The sequence below is a fragment of the Coptis chinensis genome, chromosome 6 (genome assembly GCF_015680905.1).
Source record: "Coptis chinensis isolate HL-2020 chromosome 6, ASM1568090v1, whole genome shotgun sequence".
NCBI classification, from domain to species: Eukaryota; Viridiplantae; Streptophyta; class Magnoliopsida; order Ranunculales; family Ranunculaceae; genus Coptis; species Coptis chinensis.
Genome location: NC_141461.1, coordinates 23,721,839 through 23,732,948, shown reverse-complemented (window position 1 = coordinate 23,732,948; position 11,110 = coordinate 23,721,839). Strand labels below are relative to the sequence as shown.

The 11,110-nt window shown below is 39.3% G+C and overlaps 1 long non-coding RNA gene across 3 annotated transcripts; it reads left to right on the top strand.

Annotated features, from left to right (window-relative positions):
- Nucleotides 1-520: 520 nt before the first annotated feature.
- LOC147492210 (uncharacterized) lies at nucleotides 521-10,197 on the top strand. 3 transcript variants are annotated; one of them, XR_015199697.1, is made up of 4 exons: nucleotides 521-813; nucleotides 911-1,018; nucleotides 2,129-2,759; nucleotides 9,411-10,197. It is a non-coding gene; the product is annotated as an uncharacterized LOC147492210 (long non-coding RNA). The 3 variants fall into 3 exon arrangements; XR_015199696.1 differs by having other exon boundaries at nucleotides 595-813; nucleotides 905-1,018; XR_015199695.1 differs by lacking the exon at nucleotides 521-813 and having other exon boundaries at nucleotides 831-1,018.
- Nucleotides 10,198-11,110: the final 913 nt, after the last annotated feature.

The window sequence follows — 11,110 nt, the reverse complement described above, 5'->3', positions numbered from 1 at the left end:
ATATATATATATATATATATATATATATAAAAGAAATAAATAAATACAAATAAAAAAAGTCTCAAGAAATTACTTTCTATGCAAGCCTAAAATCAGATAGAAGAACTATATATATATATATATATATATAGGGGAGGGATAGAGACACATTCTTATGCGCACATTATAGCCACATTGTAAATTAATTCAAGCAAAATCATGGACTTAAAAGTTGAATTAAGAGCTAATTTTTTTGTAGATATGATCTCCCCACCATAGAGAACATGCTCACAAAAATTTAGCTCATTCACAAAAGTCTAACATTAGAACATGCTTACAAAACTTTTAGACCGTTAGATAAAAAGTTCAAAAATGAACACAAATAAACAGTAATTTTTACATGGTTAGACATATCCAAATATTATGATTTTTTGTGAGAATGATCTTCATGGTGGGGAGATCATCTCCACAAAAAACTAGGACTTAATTCATTTGTATGTCGAAAATGTGGTTATAATGTGCGCATAACGAATGTGCATCTATCCCTCCCCATATATATATATTGGATTTGCTGCCTTTCTGCATAGATATAAAAAAGAAGTATCAGACTAAGTTTGGTGCATTATATTCCCTTTTTGGTGCTTTCTTATTCTTCTGTACCTTGCCATTTTCATTTCTTTTAGTGTTGCTGTGACGCCATCACGTACTGATTTAGAGGGCGGGGGCACCCTTTGATGCTCCTGCAGTGGACAATATCAGAAGACTTGCGGATCGGATCACTGTGGTGTCTCAAGGCATATATACCCCTTGGTGTTGATGTGTTATGATATCAAGGTCCCACCAACAGAGGCATTCAATACGCTTGGGTGTCTTATTTGTTATTATATTTTGTTGGTTTATTACTGAAAACAATCTTTTGCCCCAGGTACAGAAAGATATCGGAGAGAGAAGAGTGATTTCCTTTCATGGGGCCGGTGTATCAGTGACTCCTGAAATTAATTTCGATGAGATTTCTTCTGGCCATGAAAACCACAACAAGGTTTGTCCAGCACTCTATGCAACTACGCACATGATATTGTAACCTTCCATGGATACTGATTGCCACACTAATCTTTCCTAATATTTTGAACTTCATTTTTATTCATTTGTGTAGTTTCTTAATCTGTTCAATCCTTGTTTTGAACTGTTTGGTACCTATTTTTGGAATCCACTGTTTCTTCCAATATTTTGTGACCTATTGTAGATGCACAAATATTGGAATGACCAATTGTATTTTTTGGTTTAATAACCTATTTTATTGATTGTGTGTCAGTATTTCTTTTGTGATAGCAAGTCTACACGTGGAGGATTATACTTTGAAGGAAAAACAAAGTGACTGATCTTATTTTTATCCTATCTAGCTAAAGCAAAGTATTTCACCGACTCTGAAACTAAAGACCCACCTTCCAAATATGTGTTGCAGACCATTAATTGCACCTCATCTTTGCATGTATCTTGAGTTTGATTCATAGATAAAAAATATCTATGTGGACCTTCTCTTACAAGATCATATACTACCGATGCTACAGGTCTGTTTCCACATCAAGCATATTTTTCCATGAAAGTAGGGTATATGCATCAAAAGTGAATTGAAAGATAAAGTTTCATGGTGGTGTTGTGTTAACATGCTTTATCATTATCTTCTTTAATTCTATTGTTGTGTACCTGTGTTAATTCTACCTCCTCATTTATCTTTTCCATGTATCTGATATTATTTCCCTGTCGTCTATATCAAAACCTTTTGTTTACCTAAGAGCTTAAACCTTTTGAAGCGTAATCATGGCACTAATTTAGAGCTCAAGCTACCAAGAATGTTATTTGCAATTAAGTGCCCCAAAATCCTAACAAGGGAGTGGCTCTATCCCCACCCCCTTAACTTATTATGGGTCACACAGTTTGCTTATTAGCTACTGAATAAAATGTAACTTGAGAACGTTTTATAAAATTTTCTCAGTTCAAGGTTAAATGGTATATCTTGCATTCAAAGAAGTTGTATTGTCTCTTGTTTTTTTTTCCCTAAGTTATGCAAATATGTACTGTCTCTTGAAAATAGCCTACAATATTTATTGCTCATCTATATCAGGATTATCGGCAACTACTATTTTTGCAGGTCAAAATGGATTTCGCCCATGCTCTGTATAAGTCTGTAGCATAGCAATACAATGTGTTGAATTCTGATATACATGGAAATCAAGGGCTGAAGGCTTCTGCTTCAACCGTCTCTTTGTCGCAACCATGGCAGATTCAACTGTTGTAGCCTTACCATATACTTATCTTTCCTACCAGGTGTTCTATATCTTTCCAACTGGCCGGTATGCTTTGCTTTTAGTTAGTGATGTATGGGCAGGTTTTGTCATAGGAAATCTTGGTTACCTTGCCACCGTAACACTCATTTCAGCAGGTCTTACTGACAAGTTCTTTGTTACCTCTCCTTAGTTATCAGGTCATGGGTAATTCAGTAGTGCTATACTCATGAATACTATTTTGATTATGACTTACGCCCCTCTCAATACAGTCGTGTTTATGCCCACTGTTTTTTTTTTAATGTTAGAATTTCTATTTGGTACTTTTATGTCTTCTCTGTTGAAATTAGTTCCTTTTCGTTCTCCTTGGATTTCTTTTTAAGTGTTCTTGAAAAATTGTAAGCCAAGAGCATATGTACAACGTACATGCACACATGCTAGTATTATATAGTATCGTTATTGATTGCTTCTTTCACGACTATGTAAACTTGTAGCTAAGTGATTGATTAGTTTTCAGTGATTTTGAGTAAGGTATTTTAATGGAGGCATTTCAAAGAGCGTAACAACGGAACATATCAAGAAAACACGTAGAAAGGCAGTAAAAAACAATCCCAACATCCAAGTACAACAACTAGAAGGCCAGTTTGGTATAGAGCAGTCCAAACCCAAAGAATATACACTGAAATATCATCCTAAAGCTCAGACACACTCCTTATAGTATATTAATTTTTGTTCTTGTCCAAAATATAACTTTCCGCTACCATCAAAAGTCACTACACATTCTCCCAAGGCCACCCCAAGCTATCACATCTCTCAGCTATCATTTTTTTTCTTTCCCCATGCACTAGATATGCAAAATATGGATAACATGACTGATGAAGTCTTTGAACGTTTTAGCTCCACATTTCACATTACCAAAACTCCAACTATGAGATTCACTGAAGATGAAAACCAAGAAGATGAAGCTCACTGGAAATATACACTGATTGGCCGTACTTTTGTCCCCACTGGAAAAACATCAACATAACTCATCAACGCAGTAAGGAATCGATGGAGGTTGTTCAACACACTGGTGATAGTCACCATCACTGAAGAAAATTTTCTCTTCAACTTCATCGGAGAAAGGAATATGAAAGGATTTTACTAGAGGTCCCATGGGCCGTTTTGGCCGATTCTTCTTTTGAAACCTTTCCACCATGACTACCCTTTGAGCAAGCTCACTTTGGCTATTTTGATATCTGGTTTACACTCATCGATATGCCATACATTCGAAATCGGAAGGATCGCATCATCCACATACTGCATGACATTGTTCGAGTGATTACCATCCTCCCGAATCAACAGCTACCAACAACAACCGAAGGATTCCGCATACGAGCAAGGTTCGGACTCAACTCAATACTACCAACAGGGGTTAATGTAGCGAGGGAAGGGGGGAGTCGAGCAGTTTGTTCATTTTGATTATCTAAGGATGCCGGCTATGTTTTGCTACGTCTGCATGGTTATGGGACATGATTTGCTGGGATGTCTAATGCGCATTCAAGAGCAAAATGACAATGTCAACCGACAACAACCAAACAACGAGGGCACACATGATGGCTCAGAATTTGAAGGGGGGGACCTTCCACAGACAAGGGCAAATAGATTAACAACCGGCAGGGGAGGACAGGCGGCGTTGGTGGGAATCAGGCAAGAATCACAAGTGCTTCCAGAAAATGGGAGGGCCACAAAAAATATTACACGTGGAGTTAGAGAGAATCATACCTCAACAACAGTTCTAGGGAGACGTGGAGGCTATTTCAACCGAGGGGCTGGTGCATATAGAGGACGTGGTCTCTCCCGCACCTCTTGGGATATGCAACAAGGTCAGCAACAATTACAACATGGGCTCCATAGTGCACCTAACGCCCCACAAACTGGAGGTAGGACTCGGCCCAACTCAACAACCCTTTTTGGGCCCACTAGACCTCCACTTCTAGAGGTTTTCAATTCACACGCCTCTATTTTGCTACCACCATCCGAAACTCCCTATCAACAACAACAGAATCAGCTTTCGCTCCTCCGTGTTCATGCCGAAGCAGGAATACCAACCTTGAGTCGAATTCACATCGGAAGCTATCGAAGAGGAAAAGGGCAATCACCACACAACCAAACTATGGAGGACGCTTCAAAGCCCATGTGGTATACAAATCGAGAAGTCAAGAAAAATTCTACACAAGTTATAGAAGTCGCAGAGGAAGTGAATGAAACTCTCATTGCGTGTCCCTTAGGACCGATTATAAATGATAATGGGGCAAAGACTTTCGGATGAGGTATTCGAAGATATCATGCTTTGAATGCAAATGATGGAAATAACGTCATCGGCTCTCAACTACCACTCTATGGGTATGGCGTGGAGGTCGAACCGAGTTCGGCACCTTCACGGTAGGGGGTTCCTCACCCAAGACATCCACCGCCATGCAAGTTCGAACTCTAAATGATCTATTTGCCGGGATAACTCGCAAGGACCATTAGCCAAAATGCAGGTTCGAGAGGGTGCCACAGACGAATTCATAACCAATGAAGTGGAGTATGCCCACACTATGCCGGAACAAGAAATTGTCAATCACTCACCTGCTACTTCATCAACTGACCATGTGGTTCCTAGTCTAAGCCATCAATTAATGGGGGGTCATGTCTACAGGGTGTCTCAAAGCAGAAATTATGGAGCCCATTTCGTAAAGAGGACTCGCCCCCAATCACAGACTGGACCAATGGCAACAGTTGGAGCAACCCACTCGGTACAAGCTCTCAACCATCTCTTTCATATTCTGCACAACTCACAGCATACTAGTGTTAATTATGAAAGTAGAACTGTAACTATTAGATATGTTTATATACATGGACAAGGGGTGGAGGTGGCTGACCCAAATCAACCCCCAAGGTCATCATGAGTACAATCCTCGCGTGGAACTGTCGAGGGTGCCGGAAACCCTCTACAGTTCGCCATCTATCGTCTCTCGATTGGAAAAGAAAATCCCGACATCCTTTTTTTCTCTCGAGACAAAACTTTTTCGGGCGCAAGTATGGCTAGTATTAATCTACAATTAGGATTTCCAAATATTTTTCTGTTTCATCTTGTAATAAAGCAGAGGTCTAGCCCTCCCGTGGAAAGACAACATAGACTTAAATATTTTTTACTCTTGTAAGCATATTATAAATGCTAGGATAAACACTTGGACTCGAAATAAATCATGGGTTGTGTCGTTCTTTTATGGGAGCCCCTAACCCCCATTAAAGAAAGCCGGTTGGAACAACATTGAGAATCTGAGAAAGGGCGGGAGGAGACCCCGGCTTATAATCGGAGACCTGAATATCATATTTGATCGAGCGAGAAGCAAGGTGGTGAGCTTTTCGAGCTACAGCGATCAGAATTTGTCGCGGATTTTATTCAACAAGAAGGTCCGATTGATCTCGGTTACTCGTAACTTCGTTCACTTGGACTAATGGAAGGGATGGTAGAGCAAACGTCAAGCAACGGCTTGATCGTGGGCTAGCCAATACCGACTGGTTTATTTTATTTCCGGATTTTAAGCTCTTCCACCTTCCCCGCATTGAATCTGACCACAGCCCCATTATGCTTCACCTGAACCCCAACACCAATAAGGCCCCTAAACCTTTTCGTTTTCAGGCTATGTGGATTAACCATGAATCCTATCTCCCCCTGATTAATCAGGCATGGGTTAACTCAGAGACTAGAAACAAAATCTTTGAGGTTAAAGATAAGTTACATAACACTAAGACTGTTTTAAAAGAGTGGAACAAAAATGTGTTTGGTGACGTTAAAAAACATCGCTGATACTACCGAAGCCATTGATAATATCCAGGTTAAGAGCCCCAATGCCCAAAATGGTAGGGAGGAATCTTTTTTAAAATAAAGATTGGATAATCTTTTAAAACATGAAGAGATGTTTTGGAAACAAAAGTCCAGGGACAAGTGGATCCCTGCCGGTACGGGGGATTTTAACACAAAGTTTTTTCATGTGACCACCATTTGCAGGAGAAAAAGAAACAAGATCGATTGGTTAAAACATGAGGGTCGTTGGTTATCCCACCGCAGGGATATAAGTAGGTGTCTTGTCAACCATTTCTCATCCCTCATGGCTGATGACATTCCTGACCAGGTGGGTATCCCTCCGGATCTCATCAACACTATTATCAGTGGTTCAGATAACACGGGCTTGACTACTATCCCGTCTCAAGACGAGATAAAAAATGCCCTTTTCACTATTGGTCCGCTTAAAGCCCCTGGCCCTGACGGGTTCCCGAGTCTTTTTTATCATAATGCCTGGAGTACGGTTAGCTCGTCAGTAGTTCGGATGGTTTCTCTTTTCTTCGCTGAGGTTCATAGTCTCGAGCATATTAACCACACTAATATTGTGCTCATTCCTAAAGTCCCGAACCCCATCACCCCTCAAGATTTCCGCCCTATTAGCCTTTGCAATGTGTTGTACAAGATCATATCCAAGATTATGGCCAATAGATTGAAACCTATGCTGGAAAAAATCATCTCGCCTATGCAGAGTGCCTTTGTTCAACAAAGACAAATCACCGACAACATTGTCATAGCTCATGAGATTCTCCACTCTATTCAGACCATAAAACGAAAGCATGGCTTAATGGCTATCAAGCTTGACATGTCTAAAACTTTTGATAGAGTGAACTAGGGTACAGTCATTTCCATGCTTGGCCTTCTTGGGTTTAATGACCATTGGTGCACCATGATATACCAGTGTATCTCGTCTGTTAACTTTTCCATCCTCCTCAATGGTTCGCCTGAAGGATTCTTCAAATCCAAACGCGGTCTAAGGCAGGGAGATCATTTATCACCCATGTTATTTATCATTTGTATGGAGATTTTATCTCGGCTTCTACAACATAAAGAAACAAATGGTAAAATACATGGGGCGAAGATCTTGAGGCAGGGCCCGGTCATCAGCCACCTGCTTTTTGCGGATGATGTTTTCTTGTTCTGTAGAGCCACGATTTCAGATGCAGTAGAGATTGTGGACACTCTAAAGCTTTTTTCTTCCATCACTGGACAGACTATCAACTATGATAAATCTGGAGTTTTGTTCAGTAAACATCTCCCTTACAACTTCAAAAAGATCATTCGCAAAATTCTGAAGATCAAGGGCATTGGGATTAAAGACTCGTACCTAGGAGCACCCCTTTTTCTTGGCCAACCTAAAACTCAGCTTTTCGATCATCTCATTAACCGTTTGACCTCGCGGGTTAACGGTTGGAAGAATAAACTCCTTAGCCAAGCAGGGCGCACTGTCCTCATTAAATCTGTCACGTCGGCGATCCCAGTCTACCAGATGTCGTGTTTCAAACTGCCTAAAAAGATTACCAACAAGATGAATGCAATCCAACGCGATTTCTAGTGGGGGAAAAAAGATAATGGAAAGAAGATCCTTTATCTCAAATCTTGGGTTTCTATCTATTTACCTAAAAGAATGGGAGGGCTAGGCATAAGAGATTTTAGTACTGCTAATGAGGCCTGCTCGGGTAAACTAGCTTGGAGACTGTTGAGTAATCCCCCTGAGCTGTGGGGACAAGTTCTTAAAAATAAATATTTTCCTCACTCTAAAGGCTCACAACCACCGCTCTTGAAAAAAGGCTCATCCTGGCTTTGGAAAAGTTGCCATGCTAGTATCTCTTCTATCATGAATAATGCCGTTTGGGATATCGGTGATGGGTCGAACATTAACATTTGGACGGAACTTTGGGTTCCTAAAGATGGAGGGGTAGTACACATTTTTGGCCCTAGGCCTAGGATGGCGCCTGAGAGTGTCTCTGAACTCTTTATGCCGAACACAAAGTCCTGGAACATCCATCTGCTTGAAACTCTTTTCCCTGCCTTTATCGTCCAGTATATCATGAATGTTTATGTCAAAGACGATGCTACAAATGCATCTTTGTATCGGGGAGGGGGGGTACAAAAAATGGGTCTTTTAGTATTAAATCCTTCTACGAGCACCTCAGTCATGCCAAGCTGAGCAAACCCATTGTGGATATGCCAAGTTTTTTTCTCCAAATATGGAAATCAAATGGGAATCCGAGGGCTGAGCTTTTCGCTTGGAAAAGCATCCATGATATTGTCCCGACTAGAGAGCGTCTCAATCGCATCTTTCCGATCAATGATCAGTGATGTGTTTTCTGTAGAACTACGGTCGAAACCTTACACCATCTGCTCATAGAATGCCCTTTCACTAGGGCAGTCTAGTTTGCGACTAGATGGCGTTTCAAGCTTGATTCTTACAAACGGTTAGCTGTTAAAGATTTTGTTGGCCTCTGGTTTAAACCACCCCCTGGTTGGCCGGTGGAGGTAGAGGAGTGGAAATTAACATGCCTGTATACCTACTGGACCATTTGGAAAGAAAGATGTGCCCACATTTTCACGGGAAAAACTATTTCCTTACCTATTGATATAGCCAAGACAGCAAACCACCTCACTTCTCAACACCTAGGTAAACATCATAAAAAGCCAACACAACCAGCACAACCGTCCACCCATTTACCTATAACCAAATCTTGGCTTACTCCACCTTCATCCTTTGTCAAGATTAATATGGATATAGCTTTTTATTCGGAATTTAAACCTGTTGGTATTGGTTATGTTATGCGAGATGACAATGGAATTTTCTTAGCAGCAGGTACCAGCAGAGCATGTGGAAGAAACGCCGAGGAGGGAGAGAGCTGAGGGCTCAAATGCGCCATCCAATGGGAGTATGTCTTAGGCTACAACAAGATTATAGTTGAAACAGATTGCAAAACAGTAGCTGACTTTTGGAATCACCAGGCTACTAACATCGGGAGGATAGCCGCTAATATAATTATAGATGCACAGTACTACATCTCCTCTTTTGATTCCCTAAGTGTAACACATGTAGATAGATCGTGTAATAAGGTTAAGCCCATCTGTTAGCGACCGGTGCTCATCATCTCAGAGACTGTTTTTGGGAGATGGAAGCACCCACTTGGTTACTAGGACTATTGCAGGAGGAACTTATAACATGTAATATTCAGGTGCCTAACGCACTTTAGTGCATATTTATATATATATAATGTGGTTTTACCAAAAAAAAAATGTAAACTTGTAGCTAGCTTTACATTGTCGGTCCCACTTATATGTTGTTTTGCTCTGACTAGATGCTATTCTACTTGGGTTTTTTCTTTACAATAGTTTTGAAGCCATATCTTTCCTTTTTCTTCCCCTATCTTAGTACTACATGGGGTTTGTTCTTGACTGATTAACGTATATGCACAGGTTGCTTTATTCCTCTATCTACCTAATTCTATCTTCTTGTCTTGTCCTTTGTATCTTGAAGCTAATTATTATATTTGTCATCTCAGTTGTGTCAATTCTAGTAGCTAAGTTTGTGTTGTGCATTAGAAACCTGTGTTGGTTGTTCAACAGATGAACCAATAAGCCAATATAAGGTTTTCGATAAAAAAAACCATATCATTGATGTTTCTGAGATATTATAGGTCGAATTAGCATTATATTGCATGTGTCTTAATCGATTTCTTTTATGTTGTAGGTTCTCAAGAAAAAGTTGCTCATGCATACAACATTGTAGCAATTGAATATAGATGGATAAATGTCCTGACCAACTTTGACTTGAGCATGCACATAAATGAGCTAGTCAAGGCCAAGGGACAATTCACCAAGTGAACCACTGAAACTGATTTGGGGACTCAAGAGAGCAACAACATGGCAGCAGTGACGAGCAATACAATGTAATCTTCTATGAAAATATATTAGACGTCCCAAGATTAGGTTAGGTTAAGTAATTTCTATATAAGTTTGATTTGTAAATTAGGATTTGGATTGGTGGTTTTGTTTCTGCATAATTTTTAATTAATTGATTGGTGGCTTTGTTTTTTGTTATTCATTTGTTGATCAAGTTTGTGGAATGTTATATTTATAAGTGAATAATCACATGTGCTAGTGCTAGAGCTAGATATGCAAGGAGGAAACAATTTGACCCAGGAAAAAAACAATTTTTTTTTTTAGTTGGCTATACTTTACTAACGGATATTTCCGTTACAAAAATAGTTAAAAACAATTACTAATAAAGTGTCACATATATTACTAACGGATATATCTGTGACATAGAAAGTAACTGAAGCACACCAAACATTATTATCACTTACATCCGTTAGAAATTACAAATTTAAACGGGCTATCAACAGCTAGCTATCTGTTACAAAGAATTATAATAACGAATATATCTATTACTAAAATTAATTTCGATAACGGTTGTATTTGTTACTAAATTTGGCCTAAGTGATAGTGACGCCCCAGAGCTAACAGATATAACCGTTAGTAAAAATATAAGTAACAGATATAACCGTTGGTAAACAACTTTGACTGGGATTGAAAATGTTTTTTATTTTTTATTCTTGGGCTTTAAACATATAACTCTTCTAGCAATCATCTTGACTCGTTTTCCATGCAAAATGACGTCTTTAAGCACATAAACAACTTCAAGACCTGAAATACACAAAAACACGTAAACAATACTAACTCTTATTTATTATAAACATAATTGGCCTAAATATAATACTATTAAGGGGTTTAAACTACAGTTTTGGGTGCTTATCACCTGTGTTAATCGATCATCAAAGCCTCAGCAACATACTTTCCTTCCTTCCTCATAGCTGCTTTCAACTCAGACCAAATTAACGTTCCCGTAGTAATGCTCGAACATTTGTCTTTATTGTCCTCACACCATTGTATCTGTACAAATATTAGAGTCAAGCAGAGTGGAATATATTATCAACCTTGACCAACAATGACT